The following is a 20,880-nucleotide window of genomic DNA, read 5'->3' on the forward strand; positions in this document are numbered from 1 at the left end:
AATCCAGTGGTCTCCCTAAGTCGAAAATATATCCTCCTTGGTCACCTGGAGCCATATGTCAGATATATATATATATATATATATATATATATATATATATATATATATATATATATATATATATATATATATATATATATATATATACGATGAATTTAATGGTTAGAAAGAATAAACAGTTACTGTTATATTTGTCTAACCATAAATATAACAATCCCTGATTATCACAGTGTAATTGAAATGCTCCCAATGCAGCAGGGTAAACATGGTTTATTGCACATAAGAGCTGGATAAAAAAATCTTTCCAATTTTATCTCTATGTAATTCCAAAACTATATTACAACTACTCACAATATAATATACATTATGTCGACAATGTATCTAGATATAAGTACAGTGAATGCATTTTTTTCTTCATAATTTTTAACAGCTGATGCGAGTGAGCCGTTTTGGTCGAACTCTGCGGAGGCCTGTTATATATACTGAGAAGAATATACGTACGTCTGTTTTAACATTTTGTTATGAATAATTGAAAATAACCTTTCAAATCTGATGGTTTTTCTTTCTTGCTCTCTTCACATCCCCCCTCAGATATCACTGTCAGGCGTCTTTTATCATTTGATGCATTTTGCAAATTTCGACGTCTTCAAAGGAGAATAAAATTAAGTGTATATTCCATCATTTTCTGAATACATGTTCATCAGCAGAATACTTTTCATATTTTACTATATTACAGGATGGAATTTTATGAATAAAATGAACCATAAGAGTCTTCAATAGGAAATTTTGAATATTTTTTTTAAATTACAAAACACATTTTTCTAAACAATTGTGAAACTACATAAAACACTTTCTTAGCAATATACCTTTTAAATACAACTATGCAAATCACAAAACCCGCAGAAATAATTAATACTATAAGGATCCCTCCAACAATCGATCCTAGGCTACTTTTAACATCCAATGATAATTCTAAAAGAAAGGTGATTGTTATAGTAAATAATAATTTATTAATTAATTAAAATGAATTATTTTTGCTACAGTGAATAACTGTTTTACAAAAAATAGGAAGGCATTCATAAATTTAAAGATATCGGAAAAGGTTTTTTGCTTATATTTTCAAATTCGCCTTTATTGTATTTTAAAATATTTCCAATGATTTTTTTAGAGAATAAGAAGCATTATGGATTGTTATTAGCCATCTCGACACATACCATCACATCTGACACCTTTCCACTCCCCCTGACATCCAGTGAGACAGTGTCCGTTTTTTTTATTACATGTACTTTGATTGCAATATCCACAAGATTCACCACAACTGGATCCATAAAATCCATCTTTACACTCTTTAATGAATTATTTTAAAAAGTTTATTTATTGATTTTTTTTGGCATCAAAATATGCTCATTTGAAGCATTTGAATACCTTGCCTGAAACAAATATCAAAATGAACGATGCAAAGCATATTAGCTTAAGCATTAATTAAGAAGAACACCAAAGAGAATCTTCCTTTTCTTTACCATATCTTCCGTCGCGTTAAAAAAGATACTGTCTAAAATTTTTTTTATTAAAGCTGATACAGATACACATATTAATAAATTCAGTTTTTACAAATTCAAGAGCATTGAAGCCGTTAACGCAAGATATCACTTTTTTAATTTTTTTTACTAATGTCTTAGACAATATTCTTGTAGAATTTTAAATATGAATTGAATAGTATTAAATAAAGGGATAGAAAAAAAAATCATATTGGAATACTCTTCATATCAGTTATCAATTATACATGTTATGTTCGAAACGAGGTGTGATACATTGTGAATTTTAAAATATTTCGCGATTTTACTGTCATATTTGGCATGTTTAAGCTTATACATTTTAGAATCACATACCATCACAATGAGAACCGTTCCAGTGGATATTGCAACCGTCTTCACAAACCCCTGTCACATTGTGGCAATATGTTCCAGGTTTACAATGACCGCATTTACTAGTGCAGTTCTCCCCGTAAAACATATCATCACACACTAAAAATATTTAAAGTAAAATATTAAAACAATATATCAACTGAAATTTTTTTTAAAAGCAAATTACAATTATGTTAAGTTTTTAGGTTTTTGACATGCAAACTTAACAAAAATGTTCTTCATACAACATATTCAACAAAGATTTATTTCGGTGTCATACTATGAAAATAAGATCAAGACTAACCTTGACAACTTGATCCACTCCAGCCATTCTGACAGCCTTCTTGACAAATTCCTGAGATACGGTTACATACAGTTCCAATTTTACACTTGCCACATGTGTGTGCACAGTTTTGCCCATAATAGCCATTTTTACAAGCTATGGTAAACGTTAACTAATTAACAAGCTTACAAGACTTAACAAGAAAATAACCGATGAAAATAATAAGTACATAATTATAACATCTTATCTAAATTGCCCATTCCATTCCTGAAATGTTTGTTCATGATGATCTAATATTCCCATCAAAGTTATTTTTTATTTATGAAATATAAAATATTCGATTTAAAACAAACAAACAAACAAACAAAAGGAGAACTCAAAGGTGAATCAAAGGAAAATGTTGATATGAACGCTAAAAAAATGTGACTAAACTCCTTAACTCCCTAGTCGAAGGGAAAAAAAAACCCTCTAAAAAGTTTAAAATGTAATATCTTTTCAAGCATATTTTGTTCATTTTATATAGTAGTTCTTAAAAAAAAGAAAAAAAAGGAAAAAAAAAAAACCCAAAGAAAAAACAAAACAAAACGAAAACTGGCGGATCTTAATTAATTTTTTTCCCCATGCAAGACACTGTAGATATTATCCTCAGCAAAGAGAAAATGATAATATAAAACGATTTCGATTTTTCTTGGAAAATATCAGTACACACTTTTGCATTTTAATCCTCGCGATCAAACTTTCTGAAATATTAAGCATACACAAATATATACGAGGGTTGTCCAAAAAGTTCCTTGACAAATGCTTAATTTTCTTTATAAAGTCCGCTATGGCAAACATGTACGATAATATCTTAATATAGACCATGACTGAGTAAATGTACAAAAAATTAAAACAATGCACACTATTTACTGAACATTATAGGTGTAAATACTTTGTATATGCAAGTCTCACGTGCCAGTCTGACGTAACGCTTATTTCATGATAACGTCAGAAATATGAATTTTGAATTTTTATCGCATGTTCATAGACGCATGCTATTTTTCTTTATTATGCCACATTGCCAAATGTGTGCAATAATATTTATGTATAGATTATAATTAATTTAAATTTTAAAGTTCAAAACAATACACAATAATTTACTAGCATCATCAATATTAACACTTTGTAAACACAGGATGCACAGGCCAGCCCGACGGCGCTATATTTATGACAACGTCATGAATAGGAATATATCCTAATTCATCAAATAACAGTGGTTTTCCACTTCTTGTAGTGTCTCCGAAATTTTACACACCGTTGAAAAATCGTATACACCAATTACAAATCAGTAAATATTTTCCAATAAATTTAAGTTGTTTGAATAAATATTTTGCTTTTGACGACATTTCAACCATATTAACCTTAATTGTATGATTGGACGCTGTCCCGTTCGGATGGCCGACGTCGCTTTTTCTGTCAATTTTTGAAACATACTTCTTGCGGTTTTCACTTAATATTTTCATTGTCTATTTAGTAAGTGATACTAAAGGTATCAGAAAATGGCGATAACCGCTTTATTTGTGATATATTAAATTTTCATTCAGCTTTGACTCGTTTTAAAAAGAAAATAATCATTTCAATCAGATCATTTTATTTAAAAGTTCATGGCATTTTAACCCTGGTCCATACGCACTATCGGCGACCTTTAATGACCGAGATTTTTACAAAAATATTAAGTTCAAACAATAAAAACCAAACTATTCCGAGTTGGATTTTCATAACTAATATTTTGGTATGCAATAAGCATATCTTGAACCATTCATTTTGACAAAAACGCCATAGTCCATGAACTTTTTGGACAACCCTCGTATATATATATATATATATATATATATATATATATATATATATATATATATATATATATATATATATATCTCCCTACTCATTTTTGGGTAAAAAATATATCCTATTTAACAAAGAAAATATTTGTCATTTTTTCGACGTCCATTTACCGCTAGAGCCACAAAACTGTAACATAATAGAACATAAATGAAATTCCGGGTTCATATAGCCAAGAGTGTTCGACTGAAGGACAACCGCAACATAATAATGATATAATAATATTAAAAAGAAAAATAAAACAAAACTTTTTTTATATCCACTTCACAATTTTTTTTTTCATTTCACTATACATTTTATATAAACTTTTCATACTTTAAACATTAACACAACACGCTTGTTCTAGATTTTTTTTTCTAAATGGTAACGTTTACGTTAGCTACTGTGTAGATATGTGAAGTAATGATAACGACGTATTCTAAGATATTAATCACTTGTCATTCATTGTTTATATTACGATTTAATACGCTTATAAAAAAGTAGAAAAAAAAAACCCAGCTCTAATGTTTTTTAAGCATACTTTTGGTTGTTGCAATAACCGCGGTGTCACAGTCTTCTTTTCTCAACATATATGGTTTTCCAGAGTATATGATACCTTTTCATGATTATGTAAAGCATTATTAAATGAATTATAAATTACAACATATACATTATAAACATAGCATATTCTGTCCACTGTGTTTTTTTTTCACACGAATTGATTGACACTTTAAGAAAAAAAGTATGAAAATTGCTTTTGGTTTTTAAATTATGTCCTCTAAATGACGTTTTACCTGGGTAAGGATCATGTCTACATTGTACAAAATTCCTTTCGACATCATAATATGTTTTGGGTGTTATCTCCTGAATTTTCATTGGGATGTACATTTTAAATGAATAAAGGATTCAGATTTTGGTTAAGAAACAATAACCTCGGACTGGGTTGGTTAATAACAGTTTCAAAAAGAGAGTCTCTAGCTCTTGGGATAAACCCCTTTTGATTGAAATGCAATTTTTAACAAACTTATTATGTAATTTAGTGGCAATACTTTTCCATTTGTGTGAAAAAAATCTATACTGTAATATTTAATTGCTAAAATTGCATTTATTCTTCTATAGGCACGTGTTTCTTGCAGTTTTTTTCAAATGGTTTCATATTATTTAAGACACCCTGTACATTTGTAACATTATATTTGAATGAATTGAGTTGCGTAGCGTAGTTTAGTGTTGCATTAAAGATCGAGATTAAAAAAATACAAAAGATACTTGTAATCATGAAGTTTTTATGCATTACAAAACATGCAGTATTTTTTTTTTATTTATTTTTTCTTAATTTATAACAAATATTGATTATGCTATAATTAATCTATGATTTCTATAGAAAATTAAACCATGGTTATGTCTGAATTTTTCTAATAAAAATGACGTCTATGTAATTTTGCGACAAAAATGAAATGTGCTAACTAAAATTCCGTATTGAATACTGAAATTAGGTGCAGAGTCTGTGGCCACACTTGGCTAAAAGGACCAGGAATTTTATATCTGATATTATTCCTTCAGGAAATCACTCTTGGCTACATTGTATAAAGACTCGTTTATTAAAATACCCGATTTATTAATTGCCGTCGAAAGTGTGTCAGATTTTTCACCATATAAATTATGATTGAAGACCAGTTCTGCTCTTTATGATATTAATCTCCATTTTTAGACAATTGTAAGAAATTAATGTATACAATGCTAACAATGAAATTATGCAATTAAACTATGATGCTATAGTTAAATCTGCTCCTATTTGGTATTGTTTAATGGACTTCTGAGCTTGAATACTGTTCGTTATCTCCATATATTTCATTTCTTTCTAAATAAAAGTATATTTCTCACTAGAACAGTCTGGTGGATATACAAAGCGTTCACTGCAGCCGTATATACAAGATCCATCAAAGGCATCACACTCTCTGTTTAAACAGTTAGTTGAACATAATTTACAGGGGTTTCCGTAGTGTTGAAACATGCATCCTAGAAGAAACTAATCAAATGTCAATTCATGTTGAGTAGAGACTCAAAAAATAATTTCGTTTTATAATAGATACTACATAAATTGGTTATTATTTTTATATTGCCAGTGCCTCTCTTTAAATAGTACAGTACTTACCCATTACTATTACTTCACAGACCTCAATAGTAGCAAATAACGATTTGTATCCTGCACAGCTTGTGTTAAGTGGAGGGTTTTTTGAAATAAATAGAGCTATTCCTTTAGCCAGTTTGTTTACTGTTACATCCATCACTTCATTTGGACAGGATGATGTATTCTGAGAGAAAACCTTATAGCCACCAGTAGATGGTGGTGTATACGATGACTCATTGAAAACATATACTGAGAATCCTGTATGACGATTCACAGCTGAAATTATTAAAAAAAATGTTAAAGTGTTAAAATTATATCAACGATGATCTTCAAAAGGTATAGAAAAGGGGCAAAAGGCAATATGGAATTTGAAAAATTTCTGTATTTGTTGGAACGCTTCCTTTAGTTATTTTGATTTCCAAAACTTTTTTTAGAAGATTAATGCGGATTTCCAAATCGTCTCACGCACACACATAGCAATTAATTTCTCTGGGAAAAAAAAGTTTATGGAAGATGTGAAAAAGCATCTGATTTTGCAGTTAAAAAAACACTATCTATACCATGAAAATTATTTAGCTTACCTTTGTAAATTCCTTGTGTCTTTGCAAAACGAAATATAAAGACATGTATGCTAGCAATGTAGCATCCACAACTCATTTTACGCTATTTATTACACTATGTGACTATATACAAAATTACCAATTTAAAGAAAACCGTATTTAACAAACTTTCATATCTCCAACTTAAAAAAAAATCAAACTGAACTGTAAAGATTAATTGTTTAACAATTTAAAAATGTTAATGTTATATTTTTTATTGTGGCGTGCTATTTTAATTTCTTTTAAATGTTCAAGCATGTTCTGAAATAAAACGTCACAAATTTAACACGTTGTAAAAATCAAGTTCTTTTTTTTCGCCGTTTCCATGACAACGATGGATATAGTCTGTTTTTTGTCAAAAGTTGATGCTGAAGATCATGCTGAACATAATGATACCAAAAACGTCCAGCCAGATTATCGTATTGCCATGATAATAGATAGCCAAATATAAGTATTTTCCGGAGAGAATCCCCCCCCCCCCCTTTGACGAGCCGGTTGCATAAGTGTTACAATAATAGAACGAAAGAGAATCTTCTCTTCTCCAAGGAGCGGTGTATATTTATTTTCATTACATCGGCGCTAAAAAGCAATCCTTTAAATAACAACACTACATATTTAGCGTAATCACTACTTAACGTCATTTCACGCCTACCAGGCAAAACTGTTCTGTAATTGAGTGTGATTACTGTACATGTAACTATGAATATTCAGAGGGGGATAACTCTAATGTCTTTCTTATGGGGTGCTCAAAGGAGTATCTTTAATATTACATATTTTCATACTAATTACAAATGTCAAAAATATCATATAACATGAAACAATTAGGACTTGGAAAATATCAATAAACTAAAAAGATGTTATAAGAGAAAGAGCCACTTGGGGCGTTTTTCTGGCCCTGGGAATTTTTGAAATATCGAACCTGCTCAGTTTTGGTGGAAAATGCAGTATTTATAACTTGGACCCTTGGTGACCGTGTAACTATTGAACATGACGTAATTTTTCTTTCTAGTCAATGCAAATTGAAGTCATAAAATGCGTCATTCTTCCCATATCCTGTAAATTCCCTTAAAAATGGCCAAAACTTGAGGTATTTTTTTTCTTCAATTTTTCATATAGAGCACAACCTCTGATCCAAAATATTCAGTTACATAATGAGAGATCTGTTTCTGAAGATCACAAAACATATTTTAATTTTTGGATCGTGGGCTGTGCTCATATTTTAATTCTTTGCTGAATGTGGTCAAATACACACGTTTTCAGCAAAATTCAAGAACATTGCATTTTCTCAAAGCCTGTTTCCCAATACCTGGATTCTCAAAAAGAAATTTTGTTATAGGAAATGAAAGCACTGAGTCTCTACTTTTTTTGATATATGAAATGGGACAGAGGGTGATAACAAATTAATTGATATAAGGACAGGGCCTTTTTATGATGCATTAAGTGAACCTAGCTCTTTGGAAACTATAAATATTTATAATTATGATTAAAATACAAAACAAAAAAGAAAGGAAAATAAATATTTAGCGTAAAAAATACATTAGTCTATTAAATATCTTTTTAATTAGGAACTGTAAGTAAAATCAATTAAGTTGCCAAATAAATTAGCTTAATTTATAATATGTTAATTCTAGAAGATTATGTTTAAAAACTTATGTAACAGAAAATAATGATTTTGATATGAGGAAGGTTGTTTTACCATCACAATCTTCATTCAGTTTGTCTTAAATTTATAGTCCCATTACCCTATAGTTTATGTCCACATACTGACATTGTATTTTAATATATATATATATATATATATATATATATATATATATATATATATATATATATATATATATATATATATATATATATATATAATTATATTACCTTTGCATACAACATATTTGTAAAAAAATATTAGTATGTGCCAAGAGTGCACCATTTTTTTTAAGAGATATGCGTGGGAGGATTTTTGGTTTGACAGAGAGGGGTGTAAGGCCTGTTTTCTAATCATTTTCAAGGGAAGCCAATACCTCGAATCTTCACATCTCTCCCTGTAGATCTGCATATGCATTAATTGTGTTGTGTAGACATTTTAATTAAGATTGCATTTTACTGTTAGTTATAGTCCTATTTCTGATGTTTGTTTCTAAGTGTTCTTGTCTGACTAAAACATTAAAAATGTTTTAGAATATTAATGAATGGATGGGTGGATGGATAGATGGATGATTGGATAGAAATAATAAGTTCAAATAAATAGTATAACAGATGCATCAAAGAGGACTTCAATAAAAATTAAAAGTACAAGACCAATGTTTTACCCGAGAGAGAGAGAGAGAGAGAGAGAGAGAGAGAGAGAGAGAGAGAGAGAGAGAGAGTGAACAAAAAAGAGAGAAGGAGATAGAGCTTGTTTTGATAATTCACCGACAATTTGGATAATCTTTATTACAGATTACAGATCCTACAAGTACCTAATTTCTTTTACCTAAATATCATACAATTTTAATCAACTTTTTGTCTCCTTTTTCCCTCTCAGAGTCTATTATATGCTGCTGCCAGTCATATTTATGACTAGTATTCCGCAAGTTTTTGATGAAATGCCCAGTTCAAGCATCAAAATTTTCAATTCTAACATTATTGATTCTCGAAAAGTATGTGTAGCATTCAAGACTGCGCAATGGGTTCTTGGAAACTCGCAAAACTGCAATTTTACCTCCACTAAGGTAGCAATTACACGGCTAGTGACTCATTATGTAAAGCTTAGAAAAATGTATGTTCTGAATGAAGGAAATAAGAAATTTAAAATATTTCTGGATACGGAATTCGTTCCACCTCGGATATCTAAAAGCACTCCCCATGATTTATGAATTATCCTATTTAATCAGCTCAGATGGTGATGCATCTTCCACAGCCATGTTAATTAACAAATCACTCATTTTTGAAAATCAAAGTCTTGTCACAGAGAAATCGAGATTAGAATCAGAAATGTCAAAACAAACTTCCAGCATACGATGCATAAGCAGTTATTCAGAAGTAACAAAGATTGAAAAACGAAATTCTTCACGAGAAGTTAAATGATCCAAAGCAAGAAAGAAACCAAACGAACAAAAAGAAGAAAAGAATACTGGAAAACAAAATGTGCTCGCTTAGAATCATCAGCAGGCTCAACTGTAAAGGAATGTCACAAATTCATAAGCGAATTACAAGAGGAAAATGATGACCTCAACACTGTTGTCAGAGAACTTCGGAAAACTTTAAAGGAGAAGGAGGAGGAAATTTCAGTAATGTCTGAGTTATTACAAGAAGCAAACAAAAACCATGTGATTCGCTTGTTTAATAAAAAAGAGAAAGCCTTCACACCTAAGCTCCATCTATGTGTCTACACTCTTCTTGAACACAGTGTTCCTGCTGCCCGAATTGGTAAGTGTTATTACTCCAGTACATCCTGAGTTTGTGTGTTATGTTTGTTTGTGTGTGCTCGTTCATGAGAGAGGGAGGGGGGGAGGGGAGGAGAGACTTCTTTCTTGTATGTACTTCTATCTTATACAGTCCCTGAAACGTTCTACTTTCCCATTTTTCCGTTCGCTCACCGTTCGTTCACCGTGCGTTCACCGTTCGCTCTCCGTTCACAGTTTTGCGTTCAGCGATCACCGTCCGCTCGCGTTCACCGTTCACAAACCGTTCACCTTTCGCTCTCAGTTCGTACACTTTGCGTTCACCTTGCGTTCAGCGTTCACTTATCGTTCAGTTTTCAGTGTCATTCGGAACTCCGAAGTGAAAGGACTTTTTGTAGGTAAGGATTTACAGCTAGGTTTTTTAATTTAATGATTAACATATCGTGTTTAAAGAATCATTATTTCACGGGAAAAATTATTTATAATATTCTAACTTTTTATTTTTTATTATTCTAACTTATCTGTGGTTATTTATTAATTTACTCTGGAAATAAATGTTGTTGAAAGTATTTACCTATGTAGAACGATTCTGAAAAAATTAATTTTAATTCGGACAATATACAGATTTTTAAGCACTACAACATTTTGTTGGTATGTTAAAGATGACAAATCGTTAAAGAAGAGGTAATAATCCAAGTCGATTAATTACAAACTGCAGCAAAATTACGAAAATATTTATTTCTAACACGTTTTTTCCCAATTACTACAGAAATACATGATAGAACTAGTTCTGAGAATTATATATAGCACTGCGGATATCCTGTTAATTAAATATCTTTGGAGCGAATTAAATTGATGATGTAGTTAAAAAATATTTAAAATGTAATATACTACAGAATTTTCCCTACTATTATATATGAAGTCTATAGTTATAGAGAAACAAAACAAAAATCTTCCTTCACCGTAACTTTATATGTTTGCCATTCGATATGATTTAGAGCTTCCCCCCTTTTCCCCCTAAATTAGTTACTTCGTCAGTATTTCCAGTACATTTTAATTAACATTTAAAAAGAAGTTAATGTGTTTTGTAGCACAAAAATTTCAATCTCAAAACAAACATGCATCTAAAAACGTCATTAAATGATAGTTCAAAATATACAAGTGTCGGTGGTGGTATTTTAAATTGGCAGAGAGCATGTTTCAAATTCAAGTGTTTAAGCCTCATGTATTTTATTTATTTATTTAGAAATTTGGAATCAAATCTAGGAATGATAACAGAAAATGTTAAAACTTGTTGTGAATACTAGCACTTCATCTTCCTTGTGACGAGACTTTCACACCTGCACAGTGTCGAATGTTTTTGATTGACATTACTAGCACGTGGACTTCGACTGAACTTGAAGCAAGAAAAGTAAAAAAAACGATTATGACTGTCAAACAAATAGATTTATTGATTAAAAAAAAAGTTACTTTCACTACCTGATTTATGTAAAAAAAAATTATTTTTTTTATATAAGTACAAACATTTGTTTAAGCCTGAAAGGGGAGGGGGGGGGGCGAAATATTCCTCTCTCTCACATCGTTCACTCACCGTTCGATCTGCATTCGTTCAGCGTTCATTCACTGTTCTCTCACCGTTCAAGTGGGAAAGTAGAACGTTTCAGGGACTGTATGTGCGAGAGAGAGAGAGAGAGAGAGAGAGAGAGAGAGAGAGAGAGAGCACTTTGTTTATGCACCTTTTCAGTTGCATCATATTAAATGTTGACATTAAGCACTTCCTTTTATAGGATCAACAATTGAAGCATGTTTAAAGTTGGCAGGAAAAAAAACCCTGATCATCTTCCATGTCAATAAAAAAGGAAATATTACCCGAGAAAAAAACACTACGTTACATACAAATGAAACTTCAAAGTATGGCATACAGTATGGTGGGTTTTCGGTTCGTATCGAAGATGGATCTTTTTTGTTTTAGGGCTGCGGGAAATGGCAACGAAGTCAGCAGAGACTACTTAAGACACATTTAAGGATATTTAGAGGATATATCTGAACCAAACAACAAAACTCTTGAAAATACAGGGACCAAAATTTTGGGCACATACAGAACACAATGAGTAATAGAGCAGCCACTGAATTAAAATTCAATGAACTACTAGAAATATATAGACAGAGTCTTCTTCCACAAACACAAAAAGATTACAACACTTTAAATAATGCTGGGAAAGAAGCAGTCAGTAGACTAAATAACTTTTTTGCAGTCTCCATGGACTAGTCAACATGGCAAATGCAGCACAGAAAAGTCTGTTTGAAGCAGAAAGGGGAAATTTTAATAAGAGAACCCACCAATCTGTCATGAAGGATTCTCAAAAGAAGTCGAATCAGGTCGAATTCGAAATGCATGCAAAGCTTTTGCTAGGCGCGGGGATGAAAAAGTGGGTGCTTTGGGAGTTTTAGAACATACAAGTAACCGTTTCTTCAGCAAAATGGTATCATATCCCTTCCATAACAGCCGTTTTAGGAAAATAGGTTTAATATTTTGTTTCAAAATGCAGCTTGTATCTTTTATCTCCATTCTCACATGATTGATTTTCTGAAGAAATCCTGCATTGAGTTTAAGAGACTTCTTATGTCTGTACTTTCGGTTCTTAAGGTTTCATTACAGTTGCCGGATTGAAAGTTCTAGGTCTCATTGCAAAATTAATCACAACTCCCTTATGAAATCTCTTTGAAAAAGTAGAGAACTATCCATTGAAAGTATGTCTTACCACTACATTCATTTATCAACGTATTTAGCAGATGCTAGTCAAAATTAGCCAGATTTTATAAAGGGAAAATTTCCTGCTTTCACACCAAACAACTTGAATGGTGACAAAATATTTGAATGTGTGATACGCGAATCTAAATATGACACAGACATCGAGATCATATTAAGCATTATGCTTCCCTTAATCAGGAATGTCGTTCTCCATGTTTACAAAGACCATTTACTTCTACGAAACTTTTACCGAGGAGCTGTCATTACTGACAAAAAGTTTGGACAAGCACAATTCCTTCTCAGAAAGACTTTTTGCATATACTGACCAAATTTAAGAAATAAATCTTACATTTCTACTCTTGCAATTGAAGCCTACAGCGCTTTTTTGCTGAATTGAACATCTGACTGGTTACAAAGTAAAGATGGAAATATAAAAGTTCTCACTTCAGAAGCTAGGAAATCTGTACAAACGGAAAGATATATCTTTAAAACAAGGAGAAGAGAAATACAGCAAAAACTAGAAGAGCGAGAAGAGCAAGAATTTGAACACAAAGCAGAAGTTCAGAGAAAAAGTATACATCGTCTTGAAAAACAGAGCGATGAAATTGTTTTCTATGGGTTATAGAAATCTTCCCAGGAATGCAAATCAAAAATAAAGGAGCTCAATCGTGTCAGGGAAAAAAATCAAGGTCATTAAAGCACAGTTGCGGTACCGAAAAAATGTTTGTGGAACAAGGTAACAGAAAAAGAACTTTATAAATTTACTAAGAAAGGAGACGATGGTAAAAAAAATACAAACTCTTCCACAAAGAGTTCCTTGCAAATTTGTTCAAAGTTTTGAAGTCAGTATAATTTTCTGTCAATAAAGATATCTTTCTTGGAGAAAAATAAGGAAGTCAAAATATGTAATCATGATGAAATTAATTAGGTAGTAATTAACTTTTATATACTACTTAGCAAAGTTGATATTTGGTTTATATCGTATTAAAATACACGTACATGCATTTGTTCCTGGAAATAAAAAAAATTATAATTGTTTTGTTTGTGTTTATTAATGTTTGTGTTTTAAAACGATACAAAAAAAAAAAAAAAAGAAAAATGCAAATATTAAAACTGTTGAAAATGAATGTGATTTTCTTTTTTATTTTAGGCTATGCTGTCAAAAACTAACGCAATGGAGAGTGCACGGTCTTTATATTAGTTCTACACATTACATAATTTTTTCAACAAGGGTAATTAGTGGAAAACGTCATTTGAAAAAAAAAAAAAAAAAAAAAAAAAAAAAAAAACATACAATATTATATTGTAATTGTTGTATTTGCAGTTTTCAATTTGTTTGATATTAATCACCGTTTTAAATTTGCAGCTCTTTTCAATAAAAAAAAAGAAACGAAAACAAGATGTGTTTGTGAAACACTGATGCCCCCATATGACAGCTTATGGCGAAGGTTAAAGTTTCTCAAATGCAAGTCAAAATCCAGGCCAAAAGATAAAAAATGTTATCTTTGAAAGCCCTAGCTGCAACTGTTCAAAAGTTATGGGTTGTTGGTATCGAAAGGAAGGCCTTGTCACAAGGATTACATATGTAAAGTATGAAAGCTCTAGCTCCAACCATTCAAAACTTATGGCCAAGTTTAAGGTTTTTCGAAAGTAGGTCGAAATCCTAGGTCAAGGTCAAAGGGTCAAAGTGCTTTGTATCCAAAGGAAGGTGATGTCATAAGGATTACATATGTGAAGTATGAAAGCCCTAGCTCTAACCGTTCAAAAGTTATGGCCAAGGTTAAAGTTTTTCAAAAGTGGGTCAAACTCCTAGGTCTAGGTCAAAGGGTCAAAGAAGTTGATATCCAGAGGAAGGTCTTGTCAAAAGGAATACACATGTGAAGTTTGAAACTCCAAGCACCAACTGCTCAAAAGTTATGGCCAAGGTTAAAGTTTTTCAAAAGTAGGTCAAACTCCAAGATCAAGGTCAAAAGGTCAAAGTTGTTGGTATCCAAAGGAAGGCCTTGTTACAAAAAATACACATGTGAATGTTGAAACCCCAAGCACCAACTGTTCAGAAGTTATGGCCAAGGTTAAAGTCTAATAAAATTTTGCGAAAGTGGGTCAAACTCCAAGGTCTAGGTCAAAAGGTCAAATATGATGGTACCCAAAGAAAAGCCTTGTCACAAGAAATACACATGTGAAATATGAATGTCATGGCTCCAACCAATCAAAAGTTATGGGCAAGGTTAAAGTTGACAACAGACAGACAGACAAACAGATAAACAGACAGACAGACAGGAAGAAAACAAATTACCCCCGGGATCTTTCGATCCGGGGGCATAATTATAAAGTCAACCCTATAATTATAAAATATGATACTATTTAACAAGATCTAACCCAGTAAACTATGCTCTATCGTAGGTTTTCTCACTTGCTAAATAAGGTGTAATCCTCAACAATTGATATGATTTAGTATTTTTACTGGTTTTAAATTAATTTGCGATCATTTTTTATTGATTTTCTTGTAAGAATAACAGTGGCGTAACGTTGCGTTCCTATGGCATAACGTTGCGTTTCTATCGTGTGACTCAACTAATTATACAGGAAGTAGACCGTTAATATCTAATGAATCAGACCAATCTAGGCGTTCTATGCAATTAAACTTTAATAATCATGAATCTGGGTAACAGAAAAAAGAAACAAAAGATTATAATTTTAATATTTTAACTTACATTTTGACATTAATGATACAAAATATTTTATTCAGATAAGTAATCTAACAGAAGAGCAATACCGCTACATTTCGCAATCTATTTTTAGTAACAACGTTTGACCAGAAAATCCCAAAATGATATTTTTTTTGAGGAGGCCGAGTCTAAATCGAGTGCGCATGACTTTGCGCAGCTTTTTAATTTCGTGCAGTCATATTCGCGACATTACGCCTTTCCTAAATATTGTGATTTTAATACAAAATTAATATTATCTGTAACACCTATCGATCGGAAATATGTTTTTACGACAATAATTAAGAAAAAAAACCCTGCTGAAATGGCTCTAACGACGTCACTGTTTTCCGATTTTGTAAGCAAGGCATGACGCTGAAGAATGACACATGACTCACTTGTAAATTGAAGACTTCCATCGATATTTTACTAAAAACCGTTGGCAGAACAACAAAAGAAACATACTAGCAATCTAAACATTTCTATTTTTTCCAAAATAATTCATCTGCGCCGACAATTCATCTGCACCGATATATACATATACCGGGCATTGCAATAATAAACTTTGTAATAATACCTACACCAATCTAGATGGTCAACTTTTTTGAAATTTCACAGTTTAGTGACTTTTTAGAATAACTTTCATGTACTTGACTAAAAAAGAAATCTCTAGGGCAGAAATACAAAATATACGGGAAAATGTGATAATTTGGCGCTTTTCCAACAAATTCCCATAGGGTCCAATAGTAAAATTTGACAACTTTTGAGATGGCCTCCTAAGCAATTGGGACGGTAAACATTCGATTTTTAAATCTTAAAACAATAAATATAATATTAAAAATTAATTCAAGAAAATTTATCAAAATCTCAAGTGTGGAAATAATTAGACTCGGCCTCGTTAAATGATATTTATAAGCTTTAATTTGATATATAATACAATTGGTAAATACAAGAGAGGTTGAGATTTCGTACGTGTACGGGTACGGGTACGTCTAGTAGGGGAATTCCCTTAATTTTTTTGCGTATTACGTCATCAGATTTCATTATGACATGTTTTCTACACGCTCATAGAACTTGTAGAGTGGCATCTACACGTAAGTGTAAACTTATAGTTTTTTATAATAAAACTAATAAGTCAATTTATGTGTGAAAACGTAACTGTTGTACACTATTTAGGACGCTTAGTTTCATGAGAACTTATTTTTACCATGTCTTATTTACTTACTAAAGTCAGACTGATATCATAAGACTACTAAATAGTTGAAACAGAGACACCGATCACAATGTACACGTTCTTGTTACACGTCATTAAAATCTCAACATACAAATTACAACGTATACATGTATGTCAAAGTATATGTTCATGTACACATACGCGTAAAAGCTTAAGATCTAAACCTCTCTACTATATATAAAATTTGACTTGTGGATGCTACTAAATGTTATCATCTTCCAATTACAGAAAAGTCGATTGTGAACAGCTTTTTTTCCCCTCAAATCTGCCATGTCTGCTTAAAGAATCTCCGGACATAAAATGCAGATAATTCTGTTTTGTTGAAAAATGTTTGGTTACAAAAATTATTAAAGGCACCAGAAAACTTCAACAATTAAATTGCTTACTTGATTTTCTGAAATATATTTTCAAGTATGCAACATTCGACAATTGAGTCAGAGTAAACTTCCACCATGCTGTCTTATAGTATAGAGCCGTTGTAAAGCTACATGCTTCTTCATTATTTCCGTTTTGAAAATTTCCATCGACTGCTTTGTCTGCTTGCCATCGGTTTCTATCAAATGAATGACTTTGTGAAGCTACACCTTTGAATGCCAAATTCTGAGCTAGGTTTTCTGAAAGAAAAATAAAAGATCATTTAATTCGATAGAAGGAAAACATGTACAATGTGAGGATTTTTTTTATGAATCAACACATTTTGCCTGTTCCTTTTATGGTCGCTATATTTTCTCTTTTTTTTTCCTTTAGAACGTCATATTGCCCTTAAAACTTTACGTTTGTCTAGTTGAATGATATTCTTCCAATAAGAAATAAATGATACTAGTAATACTGTTTAATTATGCACAATGTATCCAGAAAATATTGTTTATTTCATTTATTTTTCTACGTACGACATTTTCAGAGAAATTTATCTATACTAATTATATCTTTAAGCCCATCTAGATCTGAACCTATCCTGAGGTAATGTTTCTTCTATATAGTGAATTCTTGCCCGTAGTTGTAGTTTATAAGCGTAATTGTCTGTAAGTCGATTAACTTTTTTTTACGTTTAAAAAAATCTTTTTCTAACGACTGCTTCTCATTACGATTAACTGTTGACTGTTTCCGAAAGCAGATTATCAATTCATGGTATGGAGTTGGCTAAATAGAATATACTCTTCTCAAGAAGCTCAAGACAAGAAACAAGAGTCTGTCAGTTCTTTGTTTTAGAGTGTAGAATTATGTTCTGTCATATTAGTGAAATTAATTACATGAAGTGTAGGAGGACTAATATGCAGTACAGTTAAGATGCCAAATGGATATATCGGCGAATTTTTTAGACAGAAAATACATTCTTTACAAGGATGGGCGATTCCTTTTAGGCCTTTACTATTATCGGACAAATGTAATGTGGCTGAAACTACATGTTGATGACGTTTATATTTCTTATTTAGATTTCACACGTATTGTGACAGTCACGTGACTTTAGCAAATATATCTGAAGTATTGAGGTCATTTATAAATTCCCATATTGCAAGGGCATAACCAAGTTAAAAATCTAAGTTTAATTTACAATTATTTTCAATATTCTTTGTAGTTTGTGAAAAGTGCTGCGAACCTATATAGATTCAACTATACAATTGCAAAAATTACATTTGTTAGAGCGTATGTTGAATATTTTGCTGGTCAAGTACATTAAATGTAGATATAATCAATTTATTTGCAAGATTTCATCAGGTTCGCAGCACTTTTCAAATATCTTCATACCCCTGAGTTTATGTGTAAAAGCTTGTCGTAATTCATTGAGTGTATGCCCTTGCAATATATCGATTCATTACGACCCTTCTATTACCCTTCAATGAATCTGCATACAAATGTACGGCAGTTTCACCTGTCTAGGGAATGTACTGGAAGTATATGAATAAAATCATAAAATAGACATCGCATCCAAGTTAATGGTCTCCTATATATCTGCAAATAATATTTTATTTAATTACAAAACACGTTTTTCATATAAAATATAACTTGATCCGCCTCTCACTGCATACAAACTGCGTCAAATTTTACGATATGACGTCACATTGACAAGTGCATTGCGATCAGTGAATTGTTTATATATTGCTGTGTGGGATTTAACCAACGACAAAAATACATGCAATAGTAAGTATTGATGTAGTTTAAAGCTATCCAACAGTTTAAAATGGCTTATCATTTTATTTTGTGGTAATAAGGGGATGTTCAATCTTCCATAGCACCTGATGTCACCTCCGTTTTCGGGGGTCCATCATTGATCTGATCAAAATCTGTATTGTTTTGTTGGACTTTAAAACGTGATTGCTATTCGCTGTCTTAATAATTCACTTTATGTACCGCGTGTTATATAAAAGCTCTTTTAATAAGCTTTTTCATCTGTTTTTATAGACAACAAAGGAGTTAGAATATGAGCCATTGATATTATTCATAAAAATTCCTTTTAGTGAAGAAGTGGGCTTGGTCAAATTTTCTCCGAAGGATTAAAGTTAACCACGGTGTTACGTAAATTTCTGCAAGAACAATACAACTTGAATTTGTAAACTAAAGGTCAAACTTTAATATATGTAATTAACAAATCTGAATATATATCTGAATATATAGAAATAATTACTTGATAGCTACATTTATAAATATGCAAAGAATTAGCAATTACAATGAAGCACTGTAACTTCTGTAAAGGTTCGCGGGTAATCTTGCAAGAATATCAGGCCTCTCCTCTACCCTAAAACTAACCTCAAAATTGAAAAAATAAAAACATACAATTGTGGATAACGCAGCACAGTTAAAGCCACAATAAGGAGGCGGGACCTAATCTATACGGGAAATTCTAACTATGACATCACACAAAAATATATGTTCTTCAAATTACCACAAAATGAAATGATTTGCTTTTTAAACTGTTGGATAGCTTTAAACTACATCAATTCTTACTATTGTATGTATTTTTGTCGTTGGTTAAATCCCACACAACAATAAATAAACATTTCACTGATCGCAATGCACTTGTCAATGTGACGTCATATCGTAAAATTTGACGCAGTTTGTATGCAGTGAGAGGCGGATCAAGTTATATCTTATACAATGAAAAATGTGTTTTGTAATTAAATGAAATACTATTTGCAGATATATAGGAGACCATTAACTTGGATGCGATGTCTATTTTATGATTTTATTCATATATTTAATGTAGTTGACCTGCAAAATATTCAATTGCAACATACGGTCTAACTAATGTAATTTTAGCAATTGAATAGTAGAATCTATATAGGTTCGCAGCACTTTTCACAAACTACAAAGAGTGTTGAAAATAATTATAAATTAAACTTAGATTTTTAACTTGGGTTAAGCCCTTGCAATATTGGAATTTATAAATGACTTCAATACTGCAGGTATATTTGCTAAAATCACGTGACTGCCACATTACGTGACAAGTCTATGTAAGAAATCTAATCGTCCTCAGCATGTAGTTTTCAACCACATTACATTTGTCCGATAATAGTAAAGTCCTAAAAAGAATCGCCCATCCTTGAAAGAATGTATTTTCTAAGTAAAAAATTTACCGATATTTCCATTGGGCACATTAACTGTACTGCAAAGCGAGTCAATCCTGAAAACCTGAAAACAAGATATTTCAGTCTTAATGTTTTGTAGGGCATATGTAAAAAAATCTGCATTGTATGTAATTTTATTAAAATTCTAAAAAAAAAAATCACACTCATATTTATTTTTTCAAAAAGAAATTCGAAGGCCCACAAATTAAAATGGTAGACATTTTCAATTTACGATTGTCCATGTCATTGTCGAGTCTATAAAGTTTCCCTTTTATGATTCTTTAAAATAATATGCCAGCAGTAGCCCACTTCTTTGTATAAAATGTTAATTAGCCAACTTTTTGTAGATTGATTGATTATATGTTGTTTAAGGCCTCATTTCAAAATTTCAGTCATAGAGAGACGACATCGTATGCCGGTGAAGGGTTTCAATTTCAGACCTATACTCGGTATTTACGGCAATTGAGCAAAG

General features: G+C 31.4%; 1 protein-coding gene and 1 long non-coding RNA gene across 2 annotated transcripts in view; both read right to left on the reverse strand.

Annotated features, from left to right (window-relative positions):
* LOC133189210 (receptor-type tyrosine-protein phosphatase kappa-like) overlaps positions 1 to 20,880 on the reverse strand; it is a 160,952-nt gene that overhangs the window by 42,115 nt on the left and 97,957 nt on the right. The window lies entirely within an intron of this gene.
* LOC133189144 (uncharacterized) lies at positions 1,223 to 2,337 on the reverse strand. The gene is made up of 3 exons (XR_009721418.1): positions 2,209 to 2,337; positions 1,890 to 2,024; positions 1,223 to 1,346 (listed from the first exon to the last, which is right to left on the reverse strand). It is a non-coding gene; the product is annotated as an uncharacterized LOC133189144 (long non-coding RNA).

The sequence above is a fragment of the Saccostrea echinata genome, unplaced genomic scaffold (assembly GCF_033153115.1).
Source record: "Saccostrea echinata isolate AGI-Se365-2 ecotype Australia unplaced genomic scaffold, CSIRO_AGI_Sech_v1 ptg000017l, whole genome shotgun sequence".
In the NCBI taxonomy this organism is placed as follows: Eukaryota; Metazoa; Mollusca; class Bivalvia; order Ostreida; family Ostreidae; genus Saccostrea; species Saccostrea echinata.